The following is a 9055-nucleotide window of genomic DNA, read 5'->3' on the forward strand; positions in this document are numbered from 1 at the left end:
CTGAGCATCTCAACTTTCTTTCTCCCTCCTATGCCTCCTCTGTGTCCCTGCGTGGCATCCAGCTGTCTGGGCCAGCACACTGACTCTTGCCTGTGTCAGGAGCTCCCACAGTACGTGACCATCTGCCCTTGCCAAGCTTGACAGGACCCCTGCCATCAGAGGCGTCACCTGCCTCCTGGAGCATTGTCTCCCAGCCGGGTGGAGCTTCCCCTCCCCTGAGCGCACCTTGCTGATCTTGGGTTGCCTCTACTATCACACCCGAATTCCCTTTTGTCCCCGAGAGACCTGCAGATTCCCGTAAACCCACCCAGGCTTGCACATACCTCAGCCTCCCTGGATGCCTCTTCATGCTCTTGCCAAGCTTTGCTGCCTTCTCTCTGCACAGAGTCCTACATCCTAGCCATGAGTCCCTTCTGCATATTGGTACCCTGGGTACTTAGCCTAGAAGCCACACCTCAGTGCCTACAATCAGGCAATACTTGTGGACCTAAATTAACTTTATGACTGTATTCCACATGAGAACCCTGCATCTTCTCTGGCTTTCAGGAGAGATGTTTAACTCTCTGTGTGTCTCCAGTTTAACCTGAAGGGGCCAGGGTTATGCTGGCCACAGATGCAAATGCACCCACACACCCACAGGGAGTGACTGGTGAGGCCTTGACAGGATATGAGCAGCATAGATCAACCACAGGGTAAACCTACAGGACAGTAAGAGCACATGAGGGGCCAGGCACCCCTCTAAAGTCCCAATGGGGTGGGCAGGGCAGTGCCTTGAACCAGGAAACAACTGTGTAGAAAGGGCCTCCCTCAAAGCCATGGTGGGCTTTAAGGTAATCCTGTGCAGGACCACTCATCTTAGGAGGAGAAGATAGAACCGTGCTGCACAGCTGGAAGAAGAAGGACCCGAGGATGTGCTCCCTTTAGATGCAGGGGATCCCCCGTCCCACCTGTGAGGAGGCTCTGTGTGGTTACAGCTGCCTCTACCAAGCCCATGGAGAACTTACAAATTTCATGCCCTTGCTGCCCGCCGACAAAGAAGCCAGCAGCCATCATCAGGAAATCCCTGCGGAATCTGAGGCAGGCTGAAGGTAGGGAATTAGGAAGAGTGCATCCTCTACCCCACCCACCAGGAACATAAACACCCACTCATCAGAGCATGCTCTTTTGTTAGGTAGCCAGTCAAACCTTACAGGGCACTGCAAATTTGAATGAGTTCCCCCAGACTGTCCCAAGTTGACAAACACTCTGAGTCATAAAGCAGGATCTGTAATGAGATGCCAGGAGTGACCAATGCTGGGCATCCTCGGGACCTGTCCAATGCCACCTCCCACCATAAGAACAGGGAAGTCAGAGACGTGCTTCCTCAGTCTCCCCTGTTGCTGACATGGCCACGTAAAGTGAAGAAGTCTTCTGGGAAAGTTGCGGCAGAGAGCATATACAAGTCACGTGCTCCCAACACCCTCCCCACCGTCCCCCAGCTTCTAGCCCTAACTGCAGACTGGAGCTGTGGCCGATGTCTGTAGAACAGAACACAAGGAGTCTGGAGGGTCAGGGGGAAGGAGCTGGGTCCTTGTCAGTGCCCTTGAGCCCCTTCCCGCAGCCCTGGGAAGGCCTACTTCCCGACATCTTATTACAGGAGACCTCCATTTGTTTAAGTGATCGTTGGCTGGGTTCTGTTACTTGCAGCCCATCACATTTCTAACTTATCAGCTGAGCTGGGAATCTGAACAGGGCTCTAACCTAGACCCTGGATGTGGCCTTAGTGTGGCCCACTATGCCTGTCAGAGCTCGTTCCTCCATTGCAATGGGATCATGATTCCGGCATCACAGGGTTTCTCTGTCAGCTCTGACTGCTGTAACAAAATACCACAGGCTAGGTGGCTCCAACAATAGACATTTATCTGTCACAGTTCTGGAGGCTGGAAGTTGGAGATCAAGGAGTTGCCATCTGGTGAGAATTCTCTTCTTGGCTTATAGATGGCCACCTTCTTGCTGTGTCCTCACATGGTAGTGAGAGTCAAAAAGGACTCTCTCCAATGTCTTCCTCTTCTTTTAAGGACATTAATCCAATTGTAGTCCCTCCCCAGGACCTGTCCCCTACCCTCCTCCTCAAGTCTTCCCACCATAGGCCCCCAACCAAGGCCCTGAGGGTTCTGCTTACTGCCTCCTTGAAGAGAAGCCACACCTGGTTCCAGAAAACCCAATACAGCCTCCTTCAAGAAGGGAAGAGCTCCATTTCCTCTCATAAAAGCAGCCCAGAGGTAAGTAGCAGGGTGGGTATGGGTGTTCCTCAGCCCTTGTGGCAGCTTCTAAAGCTGCAGCAAGGCTCTGGGTCATGGGCAGTGGGTGCTGGGAGAACAGAAGGCAGCAAAGGTTCACCTCTCCCTGTATGAAGGCTTCTTGGATGTGGTATTTCTCTCCATGGGTCCCAAAGATCCCATTGGTCCAAATGTCATCATAAGGCATGCCTAGCTCCAGGGGAGGCTGGGAAAGCCAGAGATTTTAGGGTTTTTTTCCCTCAGCATCAGAGGCTCTTGGGGGACAGATCTAGGGTGTAGTAAGGCTCTGAGTGGGGGTCACTTTCAACACATCCCTCTGGGAAGTGGCCTTGGATGCACTCTTAGGAGTGAATTCTTGAACCACAGAAATTCCTTCCCTGATGGGCCCAGCTCCACATTGCTTGTGGCTCTGTAGAAGGTGAATATCTCACCTTGGCACTTGGGAAATCATAGCTTATCTTTAAAAAGAAAATATATATCTATATCTCTTTCTCAAAAAGAACTTTGGTTTCCTGAAAAGAAGGAAGGGGGATTGAGCCGTGGCATTTCAGGCCTCTCCGATGTCCTATGCACTGCAATAGAATCAGATACTTTCCAACTTTAGCAATGAAGGGCCTCAGGCACACTTTCTGTGGCAGGTTGCATTTCCTAAAGAATTCCACAATAATATCTCCTACCCCACATGCTCTTCTAGAACCCTCCTACTTCCCCATCAGGAAGTGGAGTCCATGTCTCCTCTTCTTGAATCTGGGTTGGCCTTTGTGACTACCGCAACCCAGACTATGGTGGGAAGAGTTGCTGTGTGATGTCTGGACGCCTGGCCATAGAAATGCCATGACTTACACTTCCATCTTTGGGACACGTGCTCTTGGAAACCAGCCTACAACACTGTAAGGAAGCCCAAGCAGCCTATAGAGAGGCCTGCTTGCAGAGGAATCAAGGCCCCAATCCCACAGCCCAGGCTGAGCCCCTGGTGGACAACCAGGACTAACTTGCCAGCCATGTGAGTGAGCCATCTTGAAAGTGGGTTCTCCTTCTGCAGTTGAGGCTCCCCCCTGACCCTGCAAGGAGCAGTGATGAGCCAAGTCTTGCCCAAATTGCAGAAGTATGAACAAAGTGAACTACAACTGCTATTGTAGCCACTACATTTTGGGTGGTTTTTATGGAGCAATAGCATCTTCTATTTCAAATGAGTTTCCACAAAGGGATAGTGTGGTAGAGACGTGCCTCCAGGACTCCTGACTATGGTTCTTGTGCTCCAGGATGGCTGAGCAGGAGATACATGTTGTGGCTGACCAGAGTGGGAAGAACTGAAATACCACCAGGAAATGGGTTCTCAGAGATCAGAGGAGCTATATGTGATGCAGGTGACCTGGTTTGTTAAATGACCTGGGGTTCCTGCCTGGACAGACCTAGACCTTTCACATGATGGCAGACTCAGAGCGCCCCTCATGTTGCCTCTCTCTCACCCACAATGGAGCACAGCCCCTCTCTGCTCATCCAAGCCCTCTGCTCTAGGCAGACAGCAGCACAATGTCACCTATCCCCAGAGGCCACAGGCAACTGGATCAAGAGTGGGACCAATCCCCAAAGTTCCCCATCCTTAGGTGGCCTATGACTGAGTCTGACAGGAGAAGCAGTGTCCAAATGGATTGTTGTGATTATCTGGATCAATCAGTTCCTTCAGCAACTTAACTTACAGACAACCAGAAAACCAGCCCATTTGCAAAAGAACATCATGTAGGAAGAGGGCTCAGAAATACAATGATGAGTCCTATGCAAGCCAGGTTTGAAGAAAAAACAATGATAAATTTATCAGTTAGGATCTGTGTCCATCCGTTAGTAAACCTGGTATAAATATCAAGAACTGCTAGCTTCCCTCCCTATAAAAGAAGTTCAGTGTTAGACAATTCCAGTCAGTTATGGGAGGTTCCATGATGTCACTAGGGACTCAAGCACCATTCAGTTTTTTCTTTGATTTTTTGCATATGCCTTCCAGTCATGTGCAGTTGCTGCATATTCACAAAATAGCTGCTGCAGCATTAGCCATCACATTTGCATCCCAAGCAGTCAACAAGAGGAAGAGGCATAGGGCAAATGCCAGCTGTTTCTTAAAGAGCTTTTGGCAAACCTCACCCAACAACTTCTGCTTACGTCTCACTAATCTCCATTTGCTTCAGGGGAGGCTTGGAAATGTAATCTTTTAGCCAGGTATCTTGCTGCTTAGCATAAAATTATAGGATGAGGGGATAATGGACACTGAATAATGGGTAGGTATGGTGCTTTTCAAATATGTCTCCAAATTTTTGGACATTTCTCCTTTCCGAAGGTAGAGCTTAATCTCCACTCCCCTCCCCCCTTTGAATCTGGGCCATACTTAGCAAGTCTCAGAAGAGCCAATGATTAGGTTGTGGCAGAAGTGATACTATGTGACTGCTGAGGCTAGGTCAGAAAAAGGATAGCTGTCACTCGGCTCTCTCTCTAAATCTCTTGCTCTAGGTCAGGGAGCAGGGAAGCCAGCTGCTATGTGGTAAGGACACTCCAGCAACTCCATGGAAAAGACCAAGTGGGAAGGAACGGAGGCTTCCCACTAACAACTGTTACCAACCTGGCAGCCATGTGAGCGAACCACCATGAAGCAGAGTCTCAAGTCCCAATCAGGCCTTTGTATGACTGCAGTCTCATGAGAGAGACCCCAAGCCAGAACTCCCCAGTTTAGCCATTCCCAAATCCACAGACACTGTGAGTCATAGTAAATGCCTAGTGTTCTTTTGAGCCACTAAGTTTGGGGATATCTTGTTATGCAGCAATAGCTGATCGACACAGTAAATAATTAGCAAGAGCTGTCAAAACGAGTAAATAGAGAAAACTGGTCTGTACATGGAAGAGATAGCAGAAAAGAGAAAAGAAAGTGTTCTTTTCCTGGAGGAAACAGCAATTATCAGCTTTTCAGTGTTTTTCAGATTAAATAATGTTACAATAAGGAAGCTGTGGAAATGTGGAATTTTGGAGAATGTGTCAGAGGGGCAGGCCCAGGATGTCCATGGTCCCCAGTCCTTTTGAGGACAGGGCTGGGCTGCAAGGACCCCAAATGCGTCATGTGCAGCATGGAGGTGAGCATCCAGAACAGCCTTCACCCATTGTGTCAGAGAAGGCTCTGAGAAGGCAGAGAGCTTGCGGCTTGGGGTCCCTGACAGCACCTACTGGGCTGCCATGAACACCAGGGAAGTCTCAGGTGAGTTCCCCAGTCAAACACAGAATGTCCCCTTGATTAGCTGACCCATAGAGACCAGTCCTCAGACCTAAGGCTCCCATCAATGGTCCCCCCAGGATTGAGAGAGATCATTTTTCTTTGAGCACTAGGCCAGTCATCTCTTGGTTTAAAGAAACCATGTTTGTTCTCGTTTCCACTGTCCTGTGACAAACAACCCCCAACACAATGCCCTACAGCAAGAACCATTGCTTTTGTGGATTAAGAATTTTGATGGGTCCTGGAAGGGATGGTTTGCTTCTGCTTCACTGATGTTTGGGACCTCAGCTGGGAGGTCTGGAAGGCTTGGAGGACCTGAGGGTCTGCTGCCCAGATGCTTCTTCACTGACATGCCTGGAACTGTGGTGGGGATCACCCTCCAGGTCAGGGCAGTTGGATTTCTCATATGGAAGCTCAGAGCTCCAAGAGGGAGCATATGAAAGTTCCCCCCAAGAGAGCCAGGTGGAAGTTGGCTGCCTTTTACACATAGCTTCCCTTTCACTGTTCCCTATGCGTTAAAGCAGTCAAGAACTGCCTGGATCTAATGTCAAAAACTTTGAGGCCATTAAAAAAAAAAAAAAAAAAAAAAAAAAAAAAAAACAACTGCAACAATACTGCAGCAATATTTAAAACTGTCTTGTGATATTGCAACAATTGTGCTTCCCCCTTTAGCTTGCCAGCATCCTGGAGGCTCAGGGCACCCCTGGTTCCTCCTGGCTAGCTCTGCAGGCCTCCCCCCAAAGGGCAGCGGCAGCTCCCGCACCATCTGGACCTCTGTGTCACCAGCACACGGTGGGGGTGCTGTGGGTGGAAGCATGTGTGCAACTTCTGAATGGGTCTGCAAAAAATGGGCTGCTCACCTGCCTCTCCTGCTCTTGGCCAGCCTGGGGGTCTGGACTGCAGAGCGAGAGTCAAGCTTTCTCAGTCCCAGAGTTACTGCTTCATAATGACACCTAGGTGGATAAAGGTCATGGGGGGGGGGGCTTTAAGGAGACAACAGAATGTGGCTGAAGAATTCCCCCATTCACTGGGCACCTGTTTTCCTAAGGCACCTGAGGCACTGGTCACAGAGGGCAGGTGGAGTGGAGCATTGTCCAGTAAGTGACCCCAGGGCTGGCTCAGGGCTGGGGCCTCCTTATCCACTTGGAGAGGAGCCCTCAGAAGGCCTCCCTCGTGGTCACTCACCAGACCCAAGGCTGACCACAAAGAGGGTCCCTAGTCAGCAATTTCCAGAAACTACTTCTGGACTTCCGGGAAATGATTTCTGGTCAGAGATGGCAGTCTCTTGGCTGCTCTCAAGTTACATGGAATGAGATTAAAACTAATTCAGCTTCAACTTCTCCTTTCCGTTTCCTTGGGAGTGGAAAACATTTTTCCCCCCCTGGAATATCAATAGCTTTGGTTGTACAGACATCAGCTTTACCTGTGAAAGAAGTTCCATACCAAATATCAGATTCGGAAGCTCCAGTTCAAAGAGGCTCGCATAGAAAGAACCAACTCATACTACATTTTGAAAGTATTTTAAGTCAACTAGTTTAACTGCAAAACCAGGTATAATCACTACTGACTCTCTTGATATACTATCCTACTTAGGAAACCCAAAGCCTAGAAACCAACTGAACATATGGCAGGTGTGGATGATGGACGGATGGATGTTCCCCACCCTCCCCACCCCCGCAAAGGTGACAACAGACTCCAAGTGCCCATACTGTAGAGCTCCCCTGACTGTGAGTCAGGTGGGCATGACCCAGCAGACTGTTTCCAGCCCTGCTTTCTGTGATTTTATGATGCCTGAGTAGTATCATCTGGGGCACTAGCATAAAAGAACACTGCTTCGTTTGTATACTATCCGCTATCCTCACCATCCTTCCCTTCTTCACTAAATCCTACATGCAAACAGCCAAGAATTAAAGACGGTTTTATCCTATATTGTCCATTGCAAATCCTCGCAATCCCATTAATGGAAATACTCATTAGACAGGATTTCCATCACAGTCCAGAATGGACCAGACTTGCTCTGATTTAATTGATTTGATAAATCCCCACATTAATTAGGCCAGGGGGTGGGGGCACCAATGTGAGGCGAAAGAAGTCCGGGCTGGGCTCTGCATCTTGCTGTGTGTGGCCTGGGGGAAGTCTCTCAAGCTGACTAAGGCTCAGATTTCTAACCTGTGAAATAGGAAGGAATGGCACCCTCCTTGTAGCATTTTCATATGTGTCAATGGATCAGGGGAGCTCTGAAGTGTTCTCAAAGGTTGGGGCTTGGCAGGAATCTCAGAGTTAAGTCAAGAGAATGAAATGCAGCATTTGACCCTGAGCACCTACCCAGGGAGAGGATCACAAATTATGAACAGCAGACAACCAAGGGGTGAGACTGGGAAGGGGCACACAGAACAGGCAATTATCATGGCAACCAGAGAGCCTCCCCGATTATCAGGAAGGAAGGCGGGATCCCATGTCAGTTGCTGTGTTTAGGAGTGGGAGCCATCTGCTCCAGCAAGCCTGGAAGGGACCATCCATCATTTTAACATGCTTTCCTCCTACATTTGTTGCAGACACTGTAAATATCTCTTCGGCGGTCTTTCGAGGGCTGGTCTCAGAAGCATTTCTGGTTTTAATCTTTCACCATGTAAGCGTGCACCAGATGTGAAGTCAGCTTTCATCATTTAGGACCTGATGAATTATTTTGTACTCCAGGACCACTGGGAGATGGCACATGAAAACGGTTTTCTACCCCACCCCCATGTCATACAACAGAGAATGGCTTGTTTTCCTTTTCATGCATCACGCCATCAGTGACTGTGATGAGAGTTTCAGTCAGAAGTTCTCATCCACCCATCCAACTCTGAAATGGTCAGACTTGAGGACTGCAAAACCTCAGGGTCAAAGTCCTCCTTGGCGCAAGCAATTCTTTATGATAGTGTGATTAAGTCAGGAGACAGGGACAGGTGGGAGCCTACGAGTGGCCCCTGGGCTGGATGAAGAGAACACTGTTTGCCTTCTGTGAGTGGGGGGTGCCAAGCATCAGGACATCATGAGATGGTCCTAGATAAACTCCAGCCACCCTCAGCCCAGCTCCAGGCCAGGGCCCCGAGTAGATGCAGGACTTAGAGGCTGTGGCTGCCCCAGGAAGAAGGAGTAGGAGGATGATGCCCAGAGCGGGCACCCCACGGCCTGACTGCCACCAAGAAGCAACCCTAGAGAATAACACAGTAGCACAATGCACAACCCTCGCTTTGCCTGGGACCAAGCCCCCTTCTTCGTACACCTTGTTTTCTTGTTTTTCTTCCATCCCTTGCTCTCACGTCCACTTTTATATTAGCTAGGATGAGCTAAGCTCCAATAACAGGTGGGCCCTGGATTGTTGTGGCTGAAATACAGTGGCCATCCAGGAGAGCACTTTCGGCCCGATTTCTGGGTCCCAGTCTCTTCTATTTGGGGGCTCCATCATCCCCAAGAGGTTTATTGTCATAATCATCCAATTGGCAGCAGGGGAAAGAGAACAGGCAGGACAGAAACCCACTCT

Source organism: Felis catus, chromosome B3 (assembly GCF_018350175.1).
Source record: "Felis catus isolate Fca126 chromosome B3, F.catus_Fca126_mat1.0, whole genome shotgun sequence".
In the NCBI taxonomy this organism is placed as follows: Eukaryota; Metazoa; Chordata; class Mammalia; order Carnivora; family Felidae; genus Felis; species Felis catus.